This window comes from Bombina bombina, chromosome 5 (assembly GCF_027579735.1).
Source record: "Bombina bombina isolate aBomBom1 chromosome 5, aBomBom1.pri, whole genome shotgun sequence".
NCBI lineage: Eukaryota > Metazoa > Chordata > Amphibia > Anura > Bombinatoridae > Bombina > Bombina bombina.
In genome coordinates, this window is record NC_069503.1 from 7,329,894 (window position 1) to 7,353,786 (window position 23,893).

At 41.4% G+C, this 23,893-nt stretch overlaps 1 protein-coding gene across 1 annotated transcript in view; it reads left to right on the top strand.

The window, feature by feature from the left end:
• The window catches only part of AGAP3 (ArfGAP with GTPase domain, ankyrin repeat and PH domain 3), a 1,006,220-nt gene that overhangs the window by 61,819 nt on the left and 920,508 nt on the right, over positions 1–23,893 (top strand). The window lies entirely within an intron of this gene.

The following is a 23,893-nucleotide window of genomic DNA, read 5'->3' on the forward strand; positions in this document are numbered from 1 at the left end:
AAGGTGGTAGAGGATTAGTAGTTCTACTAGGAGTATATGGCTTGAGAAGGGGGACATGGAAAGTCACATGAATCTTCATGGTAGGTGGTAAATCTAGCGTGACTGCATTCCTATTAACTACTTTAGATATGGTAAAGGGTCCACAAAACTTCTGAGTCATCTTCCTACTTGGTAAACGTAACTTTAAGTTCCTAGTTGACAGCCAAACTTGATCTCCGATTTGATAGTGAGGTGGTTCTCTTTGCCGTAAATCAAAGTAGTGCTTCTGGTTGTTTTGAGCTTTTATTATGTTTTCCTTAATAAATCTGAAATTGTCTAGTAGAGCATTGTTGAATTCATCCACTAAAGGTGAATCTGAGGGTGCTGAAGGTATGGGGGTGATGGTTGGATGATATCCATAATTCGCAAAAAATGGTGACAGACACTATCACTGTCTGGTTACACACATAGCCTTGGGCACACTGTCACTGTCTGGTTACATATAGCCTTGGGCACACTATCACTGTCTGGTTAGACACATAGCCTTGGGCACGCTATCACTGTCTGGTTACACATAGCCTTGGGCACACTATCACTGTCTGGTTACACACATAGCCTTGGGCACACTATCACTGTCTGGTTACACATAGCCTTGGGCACACTATCACTGTCTGGTTACACACATAGCCTTGGGCACACTATCACTGTCTGGTTACACATAGCCTTGGGCACACTGTCACTGTCTGGTTACACATAGCCTTGGGCACACTATCACTGTCTGGTTACACACAGCCTTGGGCACACTATCACTGTCTGGTTACACATAGCCTTGGGCACACTATCACTGTCTGGTTACACACAGCCTTGGGCACACTATCACTGTCTGGTTACACATAGCCTTGGGCACACTATCACTGTCTGGTTACACACATAGCCTTGGGCACACTATCACTGTCTGGTTACACACATAGCCTTGGGCACACTGTCACTGTCTGGTTACACACAGCCTTGGGCACACTATCACTGTCTGGTTACACATAGCCTTGGGCACACTATCACTGTCTGGTTACACACATAGCCTTGGGCACACTATCACTGTCTGGTTACACACATAGCCTTGGGCACACTATCACTGTCTGGTTACACACATAGCCTTGGGCACACTATCACTGTCTGGTTACACATAGCCTTGGGCACACTATCACTGTCTGGTTACACACATAGCCTTGGGCACACTATCACTGTCTGGTTACACACATAGCCTTGGGCACACTATCACTGTCTGGTTACACATAGCCTTGGGCACACTGTCACTGTCTGGTTACACATAGCCTTGGGCACACTATCACTGTCTGGTTACACATAGCCTTGGGCACACTGTCACTGTCTGGTTACACATAGCCTTGGGCACACTATCACTGTCTGGTTACACATAGCCTTGGGCACACTATCACTGTCTGGTTACACAGCCTTGGGCACACTATCACTGTCTGGTTACACATAGCCTTGGGCACACTATCACTGTCTGGTTACACACATAGCCTTGGGCACACTGTCACTGTCTGGTTACACATAGCCTTGGGCACACTATCACTGTCTGGTTACACATAGCCTTGGGCACACTATCACTGTCTGGTTACACATAGCCTTGGGCACACTGTCACTGTCTGGTTACACACATAGCCTTGGGCACACTATCACTGTCTGGTTACACATAGCCTTGGGCACACTATCACTGTCTGGTTACACATAGCCTTGGGCACACTATCACTGTCTGGTTACACACAACCTTGGGCACACTATCACTGTCTGGTTACACATAGCCTTGGGCACACTGTCACTGTCTGGTTACACATAGCCTTGGGCACACTATCACTGTCTGGTTACACATAGCCTTGGGCACACTATCACTGTCTGGTTACACATAGCCTTGGGCACACTATCACTGTCTGGTTACACACATAGCCTTGGGCACACTATCACTGTCTGGTTACACATAGCCTTGGGCACACTATCACTGTCTGGTTACACATAGCCTTGGGCACACTATCACTGTCTGGTTACACACATAGCCTTGGGCACACTATCACTGTCTGGTTACACACAGCCTTGGGCACACTATCACTGTCTGGTTACACACATAGCCTTGGGCACACTATCACTGTCTGGTTACACACATAGCCTTGGGCACACTATCACTGTCTGGTTACACATAGCCTTGGGCACACTATCACTGTCTGGTTACACATAGCCTTGGGCACACTATCACTGTCTGGTTACACACATAGCCTTGGGCACACTATCACTGTCTGGTTACACATAGCCTTGGGCACACTATCACTGTCTGGTTACACACATAGCCTTGGGCACACTATCACTGTCTGGTTACACATAGCCTTGGGCACACTATCACTGTCTGGTTACACACATAGCCTTGGGCACACTATCACTGTCTGGTTACACATAGCCTTGGGCACACTATCACTGTCTGGTTACACACATAGCCTTGGGCACACTATCACTGTCTGGTTACACATAGCCTTGGGCACACTATCACTGTCTGGTTACACATAGCCTTGGGCACACTATCACTGTCTGGTTACACATAGCCTTGGGCACACTATCACTGTCTGGTTACACATAGCCTTGGGCACACTATCACTGTCTGGTTACACATAGCCTTGGGCACACTATCACTGTCTGGTTACACATAGCCTTGGGCACACTATCACTGTCTGGTTACACACATAGCCTTAGGCACACTATCACTGTCTGGTTACACATAGCCTTGGGCACACTATCACTGTGTGGTTACACATAGCCTTGGGCACACTATCACTGTCTGGTTACACATAGCCTTGGGCACACTATCACTGTCTGGTTACACATAGCCTTGGGCACACTGTCACTGTCTGGTTACACACATAGCCTTGGGCACACTATCACTGTCTGGTTACACATAGCCTTGGGCACACTATCACTGTCTGGTTACACATAGCCTTGGGCACACTATCACTGTCTGGTTACACATAGCCTTGGGCACACTATCACTGTCTGGTTACACACATAGCCTTGGGCACACTATCACTGTCTGGTTACACACATAGCCTTGGGCACACTATCACTGTCTGGTTACACATAGCCTTGGGCACACTGTCACTGTCTGGTTACACACATAGCCTTGGGCACACTATCACTGTCTGGTTACACACATAGCCTTGGGCACACTATCACTGTCTGGTTACACACATAGCCTTGGGCACACTATCACTGTCTGGTTACACATAGCCTTGGGCACACTATCACTGTCTGGTTACACATAGCCTTGGGCACACTATCACTGTCTGGTTACACACAGCCTTGGGCACACTATCACTGTCTGGTTACACACAGCCTTGGGCACACTATCACTGTCTGGTTACACATAGCCTTAGGCACACTATCACTGTCTGGTTACACATAGCCTTGGGCACACTATCACTGTCTGGTTACACATAGCCTTGGGCACACTATCACTGTCTGGTTACACACATAGCCTTGGGCACACTATCACTGTCTGGTTACACATAACCTTGGGCACACTGTCACTGTCTGGTTACACATAGCCTTGGGCACACTATCACTGTCTGGTTACACATAGCCTTGGGCACACTATCACTGTCTGGTTACACATAGCCTTGGGTACACTATCACTGTCTGGTTACACATAGCCTTGGGCACACTGTCACTGTCTGGTTACACACAGCCTTGGGCACACTATCACTGTCTGGTTACACACATAGCCTTGGGCACACTATCACTGTCTGGTTACACATAGCCTTGGGCACACTATCACTGTCTGGTTACACATAGCCTTGGGCACACTATCACTGTCTGGTTACACACATAGCCTTGGGCACACTATCACTGTCTGGTTACACACATAGCCTTGGGCACACTATCACTGTCTGGTTACACATAGCCTTGGGCACACTGTCACTGTCTGGTTACACATAGCCTTGGGCACACTATCACTGTCTGGTTACACATAACCTTGGGCACACTATCACTGTCTGGTTACACATAGCCTTGGGTACACTATCACTGTCTGGTTACACATAGCCTTGGGCACACTATCACTGTCTGGTTACACACATAGCCTTGGGCACACTATCACTGTCTGGTTACACATAGCCTTGGGCACACTGTCACTGTCTGGTTACACATAGCCTTGGGCACACTATCACTGTCTGGTTACACACATAGCCTTGGGCACACTATCACTGTCTGGTTACACACATAGCCTTGGGCACACTGTCACTGTCTGGTTACACACATAGCCTTGGGCACACTATCACTGTCTGGTTACACATAGCCTTGGGCACACTATCACTGTCTGGTTACACATAGCCTTGGGCACACTGTCACTGTCTGGTTACACATAGCCTTGGGCACACTGTCACTGTCTGGTTACACATAGCCTTGGGCACACTATCACTGTCTGGTTACACATAGCCTTGGGCACACTATCACTGTCTGGTTACACATAGCCTTGGGCACACTATCACTGTCTGGTTACACACATAGCCTTGGGCACACTATCACTGTCTGGTTACACATAGCCTTGGGCACACTGTCACTGTCTGGTTACACATAGCCTTGGGCACACTATCACTGTCTGGTTACACACATAGCCTTGGGCACACTATCACTGTCTGGTTACACATAGCCTTGGGCACACTGTCACTGTCTGGTTACACACATAGCCTTGGGCACACTATCACTGTCTGGTTACACATAACCTTGGGCACACTGTCACTGTCTGGTTACACATAGCCTTGGGCACACTATCACTGTCTGGTTACACATAGCCTTGGGCACACTATCACTGTCTGGTTACACATAGCCTTGGGCACACTGTCACTGTCTGGTTACACATAGCCTTAGGCACACTATCACTGTCTGGTTACACATAGCCTTGGGCACACTATCACTGTCTGGTTACACACATAGCCTTGGGCACACTATCACTGTCTGGTTACACACATAGCCTTGGGCACACTATCACTGTCTGGTTACACACATAGCCTTGGGCACACTATCACTGTCTGGTTACACACATAGCCTTGGGCACACTATCACTGTCTGGTTACACATAGCCTTGGGCACACTATCACTGTCTGGTTACACATAGCCTTGGGCACACTATCACTGTCTGGTTACACATAGCCTTGGGCACACTGTCACTGTCTGGTTACACACATATAGCCTTGGGCACACTATCACTGTCTGGTTACACATAGCCTTGGGCACACTATCACTGTCTGGTTACACATAGCCTTGGGCACACTGTCACTGTCTGGTTACACACATATAGCCTTGGGCACACTATCACTGTCTGGTTACACATAGCCTTGGGCACACTATCACTGTCTGGTTACACATAGCCTTGGGCACACTATCACTGTCTGGTTACACACAGCCTTGGGCACACTGTCACTGTCTGGTTACACATAGCCTTGGGCACACTGTCACTGTCTGGTTACACACATATAGCCTTGGGCACACTATCACTGTCTGGTTACACACATAGCCTTGGGCACACTATCACTGTCTGGTTACACACATAGCCTTGGGCACACTATCACTGTCTGGTTACACATAGCCTTGGGCACACTATCACTGTCTGGTTACACATAGCCTTGGGCACACTATCACTGTCTGGTTACACATAGCCTTGGGCACACTATCACTGTCTGGTTACACATAGCCTTGGGCACACTATCACTGTCTGGTTACACATAGCCTTGGGCACACTGTCACTGTCTGGTTACACATAGCCTTGGGCACACTATCACTGTCTGGTTACACATAGCCTTGGGCACACTGTCACTGTCTTGTTACACACATATAGCCTTGGGCACACTATCACTGTCTGGTTACACATAGCCTTGGGCACACTATCACTGTCTGGTTACACACATAGCCTTGGGCACACTGTCACTGTCTGGTTACACACATAGCCTTGGGCACACTATCACTGTCTGGTTACACACATAGCCTTGGGCACACTATCACTGTCTGGTTACACATAGCCTTGGGCACACTATCACTGTCTGGTTACACACATAGCCTTGGGCACACTATCACTGTCTGGTTACAAACATAGCCTTGGGCACACTGTCACTGTCTGGTTACACACATAGCCTTGGGCACACTATCACTGTCTGGTTACACATAGCCTTGGGCACACTATCACTGTCTGGTTACACATAGCCTTGGGCACACTATCACTGTCTGGTTACACATAGCCTTGGGCACACTATCACTGTCTGGTTACACATAGCCTTGGGCACACTGTCACTGTCTGGTTACACATAGCCTTGGGCACACTATCACTGTCTGGTTACACATAGCCTTGGGCACACTGTCACTGTCTGGTTACACACATAGCCTTGGGCACACTATCACTGTCTGGTTACACATAGCCTTGGGCACACTATCACTGTCTGGTTACACACATAGCCTTGGGCACACTATCACTGTCTGGTTACACATAGCCTTGGGCACACTATCACTGTCTGGTTACACACATAGCCTTGGGCACACTATCACTGTCTGGTTACACATAGCCTTGGGCACACTATCACTGTCTGGTTACACATAGCCTTGGGCACACTATCACTGTCTGGTTACACATAGCCTTGGGCACACTGTCACTGTCTGGTTACACATAGCCTTGGGCACACTATCACTGTCTGGTTACACATAGCCTTGGGCACACTGTCACTGTCTGGTTACACATAGCCTTGGGCACACTATCACTGTCTGGTTACACATAGCCTTGGGCACACTATCACTGTCTGGTTACACATAGCCTTGGGCACACTATCACTGTCTGGTTACACATAGCCTTGGGCACACTGTCACTGTCTGGTTACACATAGCCTTGGGCACACTGTCACTGTCTGATCACACAGCCTGGTCACACTATCACCATTTTGTTACATTTGCCTGGGGCACACTGTCACTCTCTTGTTACACACAACCTAGGGCACACTGTCACTGTCTGATCACTGTCACTGTCTGATCACACAGCCTGGTCACACTATCATTGTTTGGTCACATTCGCCCGGGGCACACTGTCACTGTCTGGTCACACACAGCCTTGAGCACACTGTCACTGTCTGATCACACAGCCTGGTCACACTATCACTGTTTGGTCACATTTGCCCGGGGCACACTGTCACTCTCTTGTTACACACAACCTAGGGCACACTGTCACTGTCTGATCACTGTCACTGTCTGATCACACGGCCTGGTCACACTATCACCGTTTGGTCACATTCGCCCGGGGCACACTGTCACTCTCTTGTCACACACAGCCTAGGGCACACTGTTACTCTCTTGTTACACACAACCTAGGGCACACTGTTACTCTCTTGTTACACACAACCTAGGGCACACTGTTACTCTCTTGTTACACACAACCTAGGGCACACTGTTACTGTCTGATCACTGTCACTGTCTGATCACACAGCCTGGTCACACTATCATTGTTTGGTCACATTCGCCCAGGGCACACTGTCACTCTCTTGTTACACACAACCTAGGGCACACTGTCACTGTCTGATCACTGTCACTGTCTGATCACACGGCCTGGTCACACTATCACCGTTTGGTCACATTCGCCCGGGGCACACTGTCACTCTCTTGTCACACACAGCCTAGGGCACACTGTCACTCTCTTGTTACACACAACCTAGGGCACACTGTTACTGTCTTGCCACACACAGCCCTGGGTATGGTTTAGTCTATAGTTTGCAGTTTTGATATTATTTTTATTTGTATTGTTGAGCTCTTATACCTTATCTTGGTCTCCCTGTCCTACATTTAACAGGTGAGACTCCCTTTCCCTAGAGGGGCATGGACAGAAATAAACCATGTCCCCTTTTACTGCTTAACATTTCCCTCCAGACAATTCCTAGAGCTGTGTCCTCTTTCCTGGGTGGTGGTTTATGTTTTGTTCCCATCGCCAGCCTGCTGCTTCTGTTCCTATGCGGATGAGGTCTTGTGTTTTGAAGGTATGCACTAAGCATACATGCTTGGTGGCAGACTTGGAGGTTCTCCCAGTGTTAGGCCAAGGGGTTTCCTAAAGTACGCAGTCATTTTCTCCGTAAGTACATCATGAGGACCCTCTAGGCAGTGTCATCAAGCGGCATGCACCTAGTCACCCTCTGTGATGCCGGGAGGGCTAAGTATTTGGTGCAGGAAATGGTTTCTGTATTGGGAAACCTAGGTGAGTCAGGTAATCCAAAAATCAATGACTGGACTGGGGACCAGGCAATCTTTGTGTGACACATCTCTTGCAGTTCAGGGATGTCTGGTTCCAGGCTACTACAAATAATTCTGATTATCCTAGCTTTGTGAAGGAATAATCTAGATTTTATTAAAGAGACAGAGACAAGTATTTTGCTATATATCTTTTCACTTTACTGCCAACAGCATTTTAACGGACAGTAAATTTAAATAAAAAACAGACAACAATGAATATAACATAGAAACCAATGAAAACAAGGCTTGAGATGTTATGGATAAAAATGACCAATGAGAGAAGTCCAAGAATCCATAAAATGACCAGTAACTGTAAACTCCTCCTCTTTGATGCCAGAAAAATAAAACAAAAGTCCCAGAAACATAAGGCTGAAGAAACACAGAAGAACTGAAGAAAAACAGACTTGATTGAAGAATAATATTCTTTTAGAACTTGAAACAGATGAAAACTTGCTTAAAGTCGAATTAAATGCAGGAAAATTTGAGTGAAGAACAAGTCCAGTGGACTCAGAAGGTTCCTGGAAATTCTGATGAAGAATTTTGCACTAAAATAAAACATGAAATATAATATTAATAATTGTAATAAAACCTTTAATATAGGTAGGGAAAAAATATATTCCAAATATAATAAAATAACGTGTGGAGGGAAAATACTCGTCTCTGTCTCTTTAATAAAATCTAGATTATTCCTTCACAGAGCTAGGATAATCAGAATTTCGTTACAAGGACAGAGACTCCTATTTTGCTAGTTTAAAGCAAAAAACCTAAACTAAATTAAAAGGAATAGAATGAATCGGTTTAAAATAAAATTGTCTAAAGACTGAATGTGACGACCAATCAGCAGCATTAAGAATGTCTTGGAGAGAAGCAGATTTAGAAAATGCTTTAGAAGCAGAGGCTCCTCTAATAGAATGTGAAGAGAAACTATGGTCAACGCCAGATTGAGACATAACCCATTTCACCCAATGGTAGGGGAAGAGACAGGCAAACGAGGCGGAGCATAAGAAATACGTTGATTATGGGAAGGTGATATAAGAAGAGAAGTTCTTTGTATTCTATGAGACAACTACACAACGCTTAGGTTGTTCATAAAAATAAGGAGAAAAAATAGAAGAAGATAAAGTCTTAGTTCTACGAGAAATAGAATATCTAGAAAAAGAGGACGTTTAAGACAAATAGATTTTAAAAGTCTACAAATAGTAGGATGTTGACCTATAGGAATATTATTAAAGGGACACTAAACCCAGAAATGTTCTTTCATTATTCAGGAAGAGAATGTAAACAACAATCCAATTTACTTCTATTATTTATTTTGCTTCATTTTTTAGATATACTTACTTGAAGAAAAAGCAATGCACATGGGTGAGCCAATCACATGAGGCTTCTAAGTGCCAGCAACCAATCAGCAGCTACTGAGCATATCTAGATATGCTTTTCAGCAAAGAATACCAAGAGAATACAACAAATTAGATAATAGGAGTAAATTAGAAAGTTGTTTAAAATTGCATGCTCTTTCTATATCATGAAAGAAAAACAATGGGTTTCATGTCCCTTTAAGTAACTCATGTCCAGCAGAAATAGCTGATATAGCAACATTAATGGATCTGTAAGCTAAACCGGACTGAAAGAGCGAAGATAAAAAGTTAATAACTTGATTTAAAGGAGCTGAAATGGGATCCAGGTGTCTAAATTGCACCAGATAGACCATTTAAGCCAGCAGGATAAATAACATTTCTTTCATGTAATTGGCAAGAGTCCATGAGCTAGTGACATATGGGATATACAATCCTACCAGGAGGGGCAAAGTTTCCCAAACCTCAAAATGCCTATAAATACACCCCTCACCACACCCACAATTGAGTTTTACAAACGTTGCCTCCTATGGAGGTGGTGAAGTAAGTTTGTGCTAGATTTCTACGTTGATATGCGCTTCTCAGCATTGTTGAACCCCGATTCCTCTCAGAGTTCAGCGAATGTCAGAGAGACGTGAAGGGAGTATCACCTATTGAATACGATGATTTCTCTAACGGGGTCTTTTTCATGGGTTCTCTGTTATTGGTCGTAGAGATTCATCTCCTACCTCCCTTTTCAGATCGACGATATACTCTCAATTTACTATTACCTCTACTAATAACTGTTTTAGTACTGGTTTGGCTATCTGCTATATGTGGATGGGTGTCTTTTGGTAAGTATGTTTTTTATTACTTAAGACACCTCAGCTATGGTTTAGCACTTTATGCATTTATATAAAGTTCTAAATATATGTATTGTACTTATATTTGCCATGAGTCAGGTTCATGTATTTCCTTCTGCAGACTATCAGTTTCATATTTGGGAATATAAACAAATTTATTTCTTACCTGGGGTTTAGTCTTTTTTCAATTTGACTACTTTTTGCAATTGTGGGTGTTAGGCTTGCGGGTGCGTCAAATGTTAGACTTTATTGCGTCATTGTTGGCGCAAACTTTTTTGGCGCGGAAAAATACGTTTTGACGCATCTTCGTCATTTCCGGCGTCATACGTGACGCAGAGACCTTTCACACGGCAGCATCATTAGTGTCGCAAGTGTGTCATTTCTGGTCATTTTTGGCGCCAAAAAAGTTTACGTTACGTTGTGCGTCATACTTGGCGCCAAATTTTCTTCATTATTTCAATACCCCATTGTTGTTTGCCTCCTGCTTTCTTTTCTATCAAGAGGCCTATGCTTTTGCATTTTTTTCCCATTCCTGAAACTGTCATTTAAGGAAATAGATCATTTTGCTTTATATGTTGTTTTTTCTCTTACATTGAGCAAGATGTCCCAATCTGATCCTGCCTCTGAAGTTTCTGCTAGAACATTGCTGCCTGACATCGGTTCTACCAAAGCTAAGTGCATTTGTTGTAAAATTGTAGAAATTATTCCACCGAATGTCATTTGTAATAGTTGTCATGATAAACTTTTACATGCAGATAGTGTTTCTATCAGTAATAGTACATTGCCAGTTGCAGTTCCTTCAACTTCTAATGTGCATGATATACCTGTAAATTTGAAAGAATTTGTTTCTGATTCTATTATGAAGGCTTTGTCTGCATTTCCACCTTCTAATAAACGTAAAAAGTCTTTTAAAACTTCTCATTTAGCTGCTGAAATTTCAAATGACCAACAACATAATAATTCATCCTCTTCTGATGAGGATCTATCTGAAACAGAAGATCCTTCCTCAGATATTGACACTGACAAATCTACTTATTTATTTAAAATAGAGTATATGCGTTCTTTATTAAAAGAAGTTTTAATTACTTTGGATATTGAGGTAACCATTCCTATTGACATTCAGTCTAATAAACGTTTAAATACTGTTTTTAAACCTCCGGTGGTTTACCCAGGTGTTTTTCCCATTCCTGAGGCTATTTCTGATATGATTTCTAAGGAATGGAATAAACCAGGTACTTCCTTTATTCCTTCTTCAAGGTTTAAGAGATTGTATCCTTTACCAGCAAAATCTATAGAGTTTTGGGAAAAGATCCCCAAATTTGATGGGGCTATTTCTACTCTTGCTAAACGTACCACTATTCCTATGGAAGATAGCACTTCCTTTAAGGATCCTTTAGATAGGAAACTTGAATCTTATCTAAGGAAGGCCTATTTATATTCAGGTCATCTTCTCAGACCTGCTATTTCTTTGGGTGATGTTGCGGCTGCATCAACTTTTTGGTTGGAAAATTTAGCGCAACATGAATTGGATTTTGACATATCTAGCATTGTTCGCTTACTGCAACATGCTAATCATTTTATTTGTGATGCCATTTTTGATATTATCAAAATTGATGTTAGATCCATGTCTTTAGCTGTATTAGCTAGAAGAGCTTTGTGGCTTAAATCTTGGAATGCTGATATGACATCTAAATCTAGATAACTATCTTTCCAAGGTAATAATTTATTTGGTTCTCAGTTGGATTCTATTATTTCAACTATCACTGGAGGAAAAGGAGTTTTTTTGCCTCAGGATAAAAAACCTAAGGGTAAATCTAAGGCTTCTAACCGTTTTTGTTCCTTTCGTCAGAATAAGGAACAAAAACTCAATCCTCCTCCCAAGGAATCTGCTTCCAGTTGGAAGCCTTCCTCAAATTGGAATAAATCCAAGCCATTTAAGAAACCAAAGTCTGCCCCTAAGTCTGCATGTAGGTGCGGCCCTCATTCCAGCTCAGCTGGTAGGGGGCAGATTAAGGTTTTTCAAGGATTTTTGGATAAAATCTGTCCAAAATCATTGGATTCAGAGCATTGTCTCTCAAGGGTATCGAATAGGATTCAAAGTAAGACCTCCTGTGAGAAGATTTTTTCTCTCACGCATCCCTGTAAATCCAGTAAAAGCTCAGGCTTTTCTGAAGTGTGTTTCAGACCTGGAGTCTTCAGGGGTAATCATGGCAGTTCCTCCTCAGGAACAAGGTTTGGGGTTTTATTCAAACCTATTCATTGTACCAAAGAAAGAAAATTTGTTCAGACCAGTTCTGGATCTGAAAATTTTGAATCGTTTTGTAAGAGTACCAACTTTCAAGATGGTGACTATAAGGACTATTCTGCCTTTTGTTCAGCAAGGACATTATATGTCCACAATAGACTTGCAGGATGCATACCTTCATATTCCGATTCATCCAGAACACTTTCAGTTTCTGAGATTCTCTTTTCTAGACAAGCACTACCAATTTGTTGCTCTTCCATTTGGCCTAGCAACAGCTCCAAGAATCTTTTCAAAGGTTCTGGGTGCCCTACTATCTGTAATCAGAGAACAGGGTATTGCGGTGTTTCCTTATTTGGACGATATCTTGGTACTAGCTCAGTCTTTACATACTGCAGAATCTCACACAAATCAACTAGTGTTGTTTCTTCGGAAACATGGTTGGAGGATCAATTTACCAAAAAGTTTCTTGATTCCTCAGACAAGGGTCACCTTTTTAGGCTTCCAGATAGATTCAGTGTCCATGACTCTGTCTCTAACAAACAAGAGACGTTTAAAATTGGTTGCAGCATGCCGGCATCTTCAGTCTCAGTCATTCCCTTCAGTGGCTATGTGCATGGAAGTTTTAGGTCTCATGACTGCAGCATCGGACGCAATCCCCTTTGCTCATTTTCACATGAGACCTCTACAGCTTTGTATGCTGAATCAATGGTGCAGGGATTATACAAAGATATCACAATTAATATCCTTGAATCCCAATGTACGACACTCTCTGACATGGTGGATAGATCACCATCGTTTGGTTCAAGTGACTTCTTTTGTTCGCCCAACCTGGACTGTGATCACAACAGATGCCAGTCTTTCAGGTTCGGGAGCTGTTTGGGGATCTCTGACAGCACAAGGGGTTTGGAAATCTCAAGAGGCGAGATTACCAATAAATATTTTAGAACTCTGTGCAATTCTCAGGGCTCTTCAGTTCTGGCCTCTGCTAAAGAGAGAACCGTTCATTTGTTTTCAGACAGACAATATCACAACTGTGGCTTATGTCAATCATCAGGGTGGGACTCACAGTCCCCAAGCTATGAAAGAAGTATCTCGGATACTTGCCTGGGCGGAATCCAGCTCCTGTCTAATCTCTGCTGTGCATATCCCAGGCGTAGACAATTGGGAGGCGGATTATCTCAGCCGCCAGACTTTACATCCAGGGGAGTGGTCTCTCCATCCAGATGTGTTTTCTAAGATTGTTCAGATGTGGGGGCTTCCAGAGATGGATCTCATGGCCTCTCATCTAAACAAGAAACTTCCCAGATACCTGTCTAGGTCCAGGGATGTTCAGGCGGAAGCAGTGGATGCGCTGACACTTCCTTGGGGTTATCAACCTGCTTACATCTTCCCGCCTCTAGTTCTTCTTCCAAGAGTGATCTCCAAAATCATCATGGAACAGTCTTTTGTGTTGCTGGTGGCTCCAGCATGGCCACACAGGTTTTGGTATGCGGATCTGGTTCGGATGTCCAGTTGCCCGCCTTGGCCACTTCCGTTACGGCTGGACCTACTATCTCAAGGTCCGTTTTTCCATCAGGATCTGAAATCATTAAATTTGAAGGTATGGAAATTGAACGCTTAGTTCTAAGTCATAGAGGTTTCTCTGACTCAGTGATTAATACTATGTTACAAGCTTGTAAATCTGTCTCTAGAAAGATTTATTATAGAGTTTGGAAGACTTACATTTCATGGTGTTCTTCTCATAAATTCTCCTGGCATTCTTTTAGAATTCCTAGAATTTTACAGTTCCTTCAGGATGGTTTGGATAAGGGTTTGTCTGCAAGTTCCTTGAAAGGACAAATCTCTCTCTGTTTTATTTCACAGAAAGATTGCTATACTTCCTGATATTCACTGTTTTGTACAGGCTTTAGTTCGTATTAAGCCTGTGATTAAATAAATTTCTCCTCCTTGGAGTCTTAATTTGGTTCTGAAGGCTTTACAGGCTCCTCCATTTGAGCCTATGCATTCTTTGGACATTAAACTACTTTCCTGGAAAGTGTTGTTCCTTTTTGGCTATTTCTTCTGCTAGAAGAGTTTCTGAGCTATCTGCTCTTTCTTGTTAGTCTCCTTTTCTGATTTTTCATCAGGATAAGGCAGTTTTGCAGACTTCTTTTCAATTTTTACCTAAGGTTGTGAATTCTAACAACATTAGTAGAGAAATTGTTGTCCCTTCCTTGTGTCCTAATCCTAAGAATTCTTTGGAGAGATCCTTACATTCTTTGGATGTGGTAAGAGCTTTGAAATATTATGTGGAAGCTACTAAAAATTTCAGGAAGACTTCCAGTTTATTTGTTTTATTTTCTGGTCCTAGGAAAGGTCAGAAAGCTTCTGCTATTTCCTTGGCTTCTTGGTTGAAACTTTTGATTCATCAAGCTTATTTGGAGTCGGGTCAAACCCCGCCTCAGAGAATTACAGCTCATTCTAGTAGCTCAGTCTCCACTTCGTGGGCTTTTAAGAATGAAGCTTCAGTTGATCAGATTTGCAAAGCAGCAACTTGGTCCTCTTTGCATACATTTACTAAATTCTACCATTTTGATGTATTTGCTTCTTCGGAAGCAGTTTTTGGTAGAAAAGTTCTTCAGGCAGCTGTTTCAGTTTGATTCTTCTGCTTTTGATTTAAGTTTTTTTCTTTCAAAAGTGAAAATAACTTATTTTTTGGGTTGTGGATTATTTTGTCAGCGGAATATGGCTGTTTCTTTCATGTAATTAACAAGAGTCCATGAGCTAGTGACGTATGGGATATACATTCCTACCAGGAGGGGCAAAGTTTCCCAAACCTTAAAATGCCTATAAATACACCCCTCACCACACCCACAAATCAGTTTTACAAACTTTGCCTCCAAGGGAGGTGGTGAAGTAAGTTTGTGCTAGATTCTACGTTGATATGCGCTCCGCAGCAAGTTGGAGCCCGGTTTTCCTCTCAGCGTGCAGTGAATGTCAGAGGGATGTGAAGAGAGTATTGCCTATTGAATGCAGTGATCTCCTTCTACGGGGTCTATTTCATAAGGTTCTCTGTTATCGGTCGTAGAGATTCATCTCTTACCTCCCTTTTCAGATCGACGATATACTCTTATATTTACCATTTCCTCTACTGATTCTCGTTTCAGTACTGGTTTGGCTTTCTACAAACATGTAGATGAGTGTCCTGGGGTAAGTAAGTCTTATTTTCTGTGACACTCTAAGCTATGGTTGGGCACTTTATTTATAAAGTTCTAAATATATGTATTCAAACATTTATTTGCCTTGACTCAGAATGTTCAACTTTCCTTATTTCCAGACAGTCAGTTTCATATTTGGGATTATGCATTGAATTATCATATTTTTTCTTACCTCAAAAATTTGACTTTTTTCCCTGTGGGCTGTTAGGCTCGCGGGGGCTGAAAATGCTTCATTTTATTGCGTCATTCTTGGCGCGGACTTTTTTGGCGCAAAAATTCTTTTCTGTTTCCGGCGTCATACGTGTCGCCGGAAGTTGCGTCATTTTTTGACGTTATTTTGCGTCAAAAATGTCGGCGTTCCGGATGTGGCGTCATTTTTGGCGCCAAAAGCATTTAGGCGCCAAATAATGTGGGCGTCTTTTTTGGCGCTAAAAAATATGGGCGTCATTTTTGTCTCCACATTATTTAAGTCTCATTATTTATTGCTTCTGGTTGCTAGAAGCTTGTTCACTGGCATTTTTTTCCCATTCCTGAAACTGTCATTTAAGGAATTTGATCAATTTTGCTTTATATGTTGTTTTTTTCTTTTACATATTGCAAGAGGTTCCACGTTGCAACTGAGTCAGAAGTTACTACAGGAAAATCACTGCACAGTGCTGGAGCTACCAAGCTAAGTCTGCTATAAACTTTTGGTATCTGTTTCTCCAGCTGTTATTTGTATTGCATGTCATGTCAAACTTATTAATGCAGATAAAATTTCCTTTAGTACTGTTACATTACCTGTTGCTGTCCGTCAACATCTAATTTTCAGAGTGTTCCTGATAACATAAGAGATTTTATTTTTTAAATCCATTAAGAAGGCTATGTCTGTTATTTCTCCTTCTAGTATACATAAAAGTCTTTTAAAACTTCTCTTTTTTTCAGATGAATTTTTAAATGAACATCATCATTCTGATACTGATAATGGTTCTTCTGGTTCAGAGGTTTCTGTCTCAGAGGTTGATGCTGATAAATCTTTGTATTTGTTCAAGATGGAATTTATTCGTTCTTTACTTAAAGAAGTGTTATTTGCATTAGAAATAGAGGATTCTGGTCCTCTTGATACTAAATGTAAACGTTTAAATAAGGTTTTTAAATCTCCTGTAGTTATTCCAGAAGTGTTTTATCTCCCTGATGCTATTTCTGAAGTAATTTCCAGGGAATGGAATAATTTGGGTAATTTATTTACTCCTTCTAGACGTTTAAGCAAATTATATCCTGTGCCATCTGACAGATTAGAGTTTGTTGGGACAAAAATCCCTAAGGTTATGGGGCTGTCTCTACTCCTGCTAATGTACTACTATTCCTATGGCAGTTAGTACTTCATTTAAGGATCCTTTAGATAGGAAAATTGAATCCTTTCTAAGAAAAGCTTACTTATGTTCAGGTAATCTTCTTAGACCTGCTATATTTTTAGCGGATGTTGCTGCAGCTTCAACTTTTTTGGTTAGAAGCTTTAGCGCAACAAGTAACAGATCATAATTTTATAGCATTATTATTATTCTATAACATGCTAATAATTTTATTGGTGATACCATCTTTTGATATCATTAGAGTTGATGTCAGGTATATGTCTCTAGCTATTTTAGCTAGAAAAGCTTTATGGATTAAACTTGGAATGCTGACATGTCTTCTAAGTCAACTTTGCTTTCCCTTTCTTTCCAGGGTAAATAATCATTTCGTTCCTTTCCTCACAACAAGGAACAAAAGCCTGATCCTTCATCCTCAGGAGCGGTATCAGTTTGGAAACTATTTCCAGTTTGGAATATATCCAAGCCTTATAGAATCCTATAGCCAGCTCCTAAGTACCTATGAAGGTGCGGCCCTTATTCCAGCTCAGCTGGTATGGGGCAGATTACGTTTTCTTCAAAGAAATTTGGATCAATTCCGTTCTTAATCTCTGGTTTCAGAAACATTGTTTCAGAAAGGTACAGAATTGGCTTCAAGTTAAGGCCTCCTGCTAAGAGATTCTTTTCTTTCCCGTGTCCCAATTGACACAGCAAGGCTCAGTATTTCTGAAATGTGTTTCAGATCTAGAGTTGGCTGGAGTATTTATGCCAGTTCCAGTTCTGGAACAGGGGCTGGGGTTTTATTTTATCTCTTCATTGTACCAAAGAAGGTCAATTCCTTCAGACCAGTTCTGGATCTATCATTATTGAATCGTTATGTTAGGATACCAACATTCAAGATGGTTACTGTAGGACTATCCTGCCTTTTGTTTAGCAAGGGCATTATATGTCTACAATAGATTTTCAGGATGTGTATCTGCATATTCCGATTCATCCAGATCATTTTTAGTGTCTGAGATTCTCTTTTTAGACAAGCATTACCAGTTTTGTGGCTCTACTATTTGGCCTAGCCTCAGTTCCAAGAATTTTTTTCAAAGGTTCTCGGTGCCCTTCTTTCTGTAATCAGAGAATAGGGTTTTGGTATTTCCTTATTTGGACGATATCTTGGTACTTGCTCAGTCTTCTCATTTTCGAAGAATCTCATACGAATCGACTTGTGTTGTTTCTTCAAGTTCATGGTTGGAGGATCAATTTACCAATCAGTTTTTTGATTCCTCAGACAAGGGTAACCTTTTTAGGTTTCTAGATAAATTCAGTGTCTATGACTCTGTCCTTGTCAGACAAGAGAAGTTTAACATTGATATCAGCTTGTCAAAACCTTCAGTCACAATCATTCCCTTTGGTAGCCTTATGCATGGAAATGTTGGATCTTAGGACTGCCGCATCAGATGCGATCTCCTTTGCTCGTTTTCACATGCGACCTCTTCAGCTCTGTATGCTGAACCAATGGTGCAGGGATTACTCAAAGATATCTCAATTAATATCTTTAAACCGATTTTACGACACTCTCTGACATGGTGGACAGATCACCATCGTTTAGTTCAGGGGGCTTCTTTGTTCTTCCGACCTGGACTATAATCTCAACAGATACGAGTCTTACAGGTTGGGGAGCTGTGTGGGGGTATCTGACGGCACAAGGGGTTTGGGGATCTCAGGAGGTGAGATTTCCGATCAATATTTTGGAACCCCGTGCAATTTTCAGAGCTCTTCAGTCTTGGCCTCTTCTGAAGAGAGAGTTGTTCATTGTTTTCAGATAAGACATTGTCACAACTGTGGCATACATCAATCATCAAGGAGGGACTCACAGTCCTCTGGCTATGAAAGAAGTATCTCGAATTTTGGTTTGGGCGGAATCCAGCTCCTGTCTAATCTCTGCGGTTCATATCCCAGGTATGGACAATTGGAAAGCGGATTATCTCAGTCGCCAAACGTTGCATCCGGGCGAATGGTCTCTTCACCCAGAGGTATTTCTTCAGATTGTTCAAATGTGGGAACTTCCAGAAATAGTTCTGATGGCTTCTCATCTAAACAAGAAACTTCCCAGGTATCTGTCCAGTTCCCGGGATCCTCAGGCGGAGGCAGTGGATGCATTTTCACTTCCTTGGAAGTATCATCCTGCCTATATCTTTCCGCCTCTAGTTCTTCTTCCAAGAGTAATCTCCAAGATTCTGAAGGAATGCTCGTTTGTTCTGCTGGTAGCTCCGGCATGGCCTCACAGGTTTTGGTATGCGGATCTTGTCCGGATGGCCTCTTGCCAACCGTGGACTCTTCCGTTAAGACCAGACCTTTTGTCTCAAGGTCCTTTTTTCCATCAGGATCTGAAATCCTTAAATTTAAAGGTATGGAGATTGAACGCTTGATTCTTGGTCAAAGAGGTTTCTCTGACTCTGTGATTAATACTATGTTACAGGCTCGTACATCTGTATCTAGAGAGATATATTATAGAGTCTGGAAGACTTATATTTCTTGGTGTCTTTCTCATCATTTTTCTTGGCATTCTTTTAGAATACCGAGAATATTACAATTTCTTCAGGATGGTTTAGATAAGGGTTTGTCCGCAAGTTCCTTGAAAGGTCAAATCTCTGCTCTTTCTGTTCTTTTTCACAGAAAGATTGCTATTCTTCCTGATATTCATTGTTTTGTACAAGCTTTGGTTTGTATAAAGCCTGTCATTAAGTCAATTTCTCCTCCTTGGAGTTTGAATTTGGTTCTGGGGGCTCTTCAAGCTCCTCCATTTGAACCTATGCATTCATTGGATATTAATTACTTTCTTGGAAAGTTTTGTTCCTTTTGGCCATCTCTTCTGCCAGAAGAGTTTCTGAATTATCTGCTCTTTCTTATGAGTCTCCTTTTCTGATTCTTCATCAGGATAAGGCAGTGTTGCGAACTTCTTTTGAATTTTTACCTAAAGTTGTGAATTCCAACAACATTAGTAGAGAAATTGTGGTTCCTTCATTATGTCCTAATCCTAAGAATTCTAAGGAGAAATCGTTGCATTCTTTGGATGTTGTTAGAGCTTTGAAATATTATGTTGAAGCTACGAAATCTTTCTGTAAGACTTCTAGTCTATTTGTTATCTTTTCCGGTTCTAGGAAAGGCCAGAAAGCTTCTGCCATTTCTTTGGCATCTTGGTTGAAATCTTTAATTCATCTTGCCTATGTTGAGTCGGGTAAAATTCCGCCTCAGAGAATTACAGCTCATTCTACTAGGTCAGTATCTACTTCCTGGGCGTTTAGGAATGAAGCTTCGGTTGACCAGATCTGCAAAGCAGCAACTTGGTCCTCTTTGCATACTTTTACTAAATTCTACCATTTTGATGTATTTTCTTCTTCTGAAGCAGTTTTTGGTAGAAAAGTACTTCAGGCAGCGGTTTCAGTTTGAATCTTCTGCTTATGTTTTTTGTTAAACTTTATTTTGGGTGTGGATTATTTTCAGCAGGAATTGGCTGTCTTTATTTTATCCCTCCCTCTCTAGTGACTCTTGTGTGGAAAGATCCACATCTTGGGTAGTCATTATCCCATACGTCACTAGCTCATGGACTCTTGTTAATTACATGAAAGAAAACATAATTTATGTAAGAACTTACCTGATAAATTCATTTCTTTCATATTAACAAGAGTCCATGAGGCCCACCCTTTTTTGGGGTGGTTATGATTTTTTTGTATAAAGCACAATTATTCCAATTCCTTATTTTATATGCTTCGCACTTTTTTTCTTATCACCCCACTTCTTGGCTATTCGTTAAACTGATTTGTGGGTGTGGTGAGGGGTGTATTTATAGGCATTTTAAGGTTTGGGAAACTTTGCCCCTCCTGGTAGGAATGTATATCCCATACGTCACTAGCTCATGGACTCTTGTTAATATGAAAGAAATGAATTTATCAGGTAAGTTCTTACATAAATTATGTTTTTTATTTTATTCCCTCCCTCTCTAGTGACTCTTGAGTGGAAGACTCCACATCTTGGGTATTGATATCCCATATGTCACTAGCTCATGGACTCTTGCCAATTACATGAAAGAAAACATAATTTATGCAAGAATTCATTTCTTTCATATTGGCAAGAGTCCATGAGGCCCACCCTTTTTATGGTGGTTATGATTTTTTGTATAAAGCACAATTATTTCCAAATTTCCTTTGATGCTTTCTACTCCTTTCTTTATCACCCCACTGCTTGGCTATTCTTTAAACTGAATTGTGGGTGTGGTGAGGGGTGTATTTATAGGCATTTTGAGGTTTGGGAAACTTTGCCCCTCCTGGTAGGATTGTATATCCCATATGTCACTAGCTCATGGACTCTTGCCAATATGAAAGAAATGAATTTATCAGGTAAGTTCTTACATAAATTATGTTTTTTTGGTTCCAGGGGCCCAGGAATCTTAAAGGAGGAGTCTAGCTTCTCCCGATAATCCCTCGCCAGACCAGGATCCCCTGAAATCATACAGGCGATTAAATGAAGTATGTCTTGAAGAACTAGGGATGGAATTGACCTGAAGGGTCTGATAGAAGATCTGATTTGCATGGAAGGAGAATTGGATGAAGGAAAGATAATTCCAGAAGAAGAGGGTACCAAACTTGAGTTTGCCAAAACGGTGTTATTATTAAAAGATAAATCTGCTGACGTTTGACAAAAAGCAGGGTCCGGAGTATCATCGTAAATGTGGGAAAAGCATATACTCCCGAAATCGGCCATTGTTGAAGAAAGGTATCTAATGCTAAGGCTTGAGGATCTGGTCTGCAACTGAAATAAGGAAAAATCTGATAATTCAGATGAGAGGCAAAGAGATTGATTGAAAAAGGACCTCTTAGAGATTGAATTCTCTGAAAAATTAAAGAATTAAATTTCCAATCGCTGAAGTCTGTAAGGTATCTGGATCCCCAATCTGCCATCTGATTGTTTAACCTCGGAATATATTCTGCTTGAATAGATATATTCTGAGATAAACAGTCGTGAATAAAAAACTTTGTTAAATCTGATAAAATTTTTGAAGCAGTACCTCCTAAATGATTGATGTAACATACAGCGGAGATATTGTCCATGCGAAGAAGAATTGTTATAGGATGACTGTGTTTGACAAATCTCTGAACTGCAAAAGCTCCTGCCAGAAGTTCCTGTGAAGATGTTTCTCCGAAGGAGATCATTTTCCTCCTGTAATCAGAGGACCACATCTTGCACCCCAACCTGATTTGCTCGCATCTGACTCTATTATTAGGTCTTTAGAATTTCTTAAAATTGCTTTCCCATTCCATGCTTCTATATTTAAGAGCCACCACTTCAACTCTTCCGAAGCTTCCCTGTTGAAGGCAATACATTTTTAACCTTTGAAGGGCTCTGTAATGAAGAGGAGCCGGAAAAATTGCTTGAATGGAAGAAGAAAGATGTCCTATAATTCTGGCTAGTAAACAGATAGAAAAAAAGGTCTTTCTTTAGAAGATAACAAATTTCTTTCTTGATTCTTTTGATCTTTTCCATAGGAAGACTGAGAGAAGCTGAAACCGTGTCCATGTTGCAGCCAAGAAAAATCAAGTTCTGGGAAGGAACCAAAACTGATTTTTTGAAATTTATAATGAAACCTAAGTTCTGTAGGAGTTTCATTGTAAGAGATAACTGATCCTTCAGAACAATAGGAGATTGATGAATCAGAAGAATATTGTCTAAGTATATTATCAGACGAATTCCCTGTTTTCTCAACCAAGCAGTAACTGGCTTTAGAAGAAAGGCCAAAAGGCAGACAAGAAAACTGCCATAAATTCTTTCCAAAGGAATCTTAAAATTTTTCTGAAATTTGGATGAATGGGAACTGAAAGATAGGCATCCTTTAGATCTAGTCTTACAAGCCAATCTTTGTTGTGAAGACAATCCCTTAAAAGATGAATACTTTCCATCTTGAAATGATTGTAGAAAAGAAATTGGTTTAGTTATCTTAAATTTATGACAGGACGGAGTGAACCTTCTTTAAATGACAAATAAAACTAGAAATAAAAGATAAAATAAATAAATACTATTGAAAAAACCTAAGGGATAAAATAAATAGAAAAATACAAAAGAAAAATAATAGTTAGAAAACAACTATAGTAATAGGCAAGAAAAAGCTTATAAACAAACCAAAATTATTCAATAATAAAAGAAAAAAAAACACTAAAAAATAAATATATATTTTATTAAAGTACAGTAATACAATATACTTGTCTCTGTTGAGCAGCAAAGAGAAACGAGGAGGAGTTTACAGTTACTGGTCATTTTATGGATTCTTGGACTTCTCTCATTGGTCATTTTTATCCGTAACATCTCAATACTTGTTTTCATTGGTTTCTATGTTATATTCATTGTTGTCTTTTTGTTTTTTATTTAAATTTACTGTCCGTTAAAATGCTGTCTGCAGCAAAGTGAAAAGATATATAGCAAAATAGGAGTCTCTGTCCTTGTAATAAAATTGGGCATTGATGATCAGCAAGAGATTTTAGAGTTTTGCAAGAAACTATCTTCCCTAATTCCTCTGGATCCTTTAAAACAGTGTGCTCTTTTTCAATATGTGATTCAGTGATTGCTGACCAGTGTCATTCTGTGGTCCTAAATC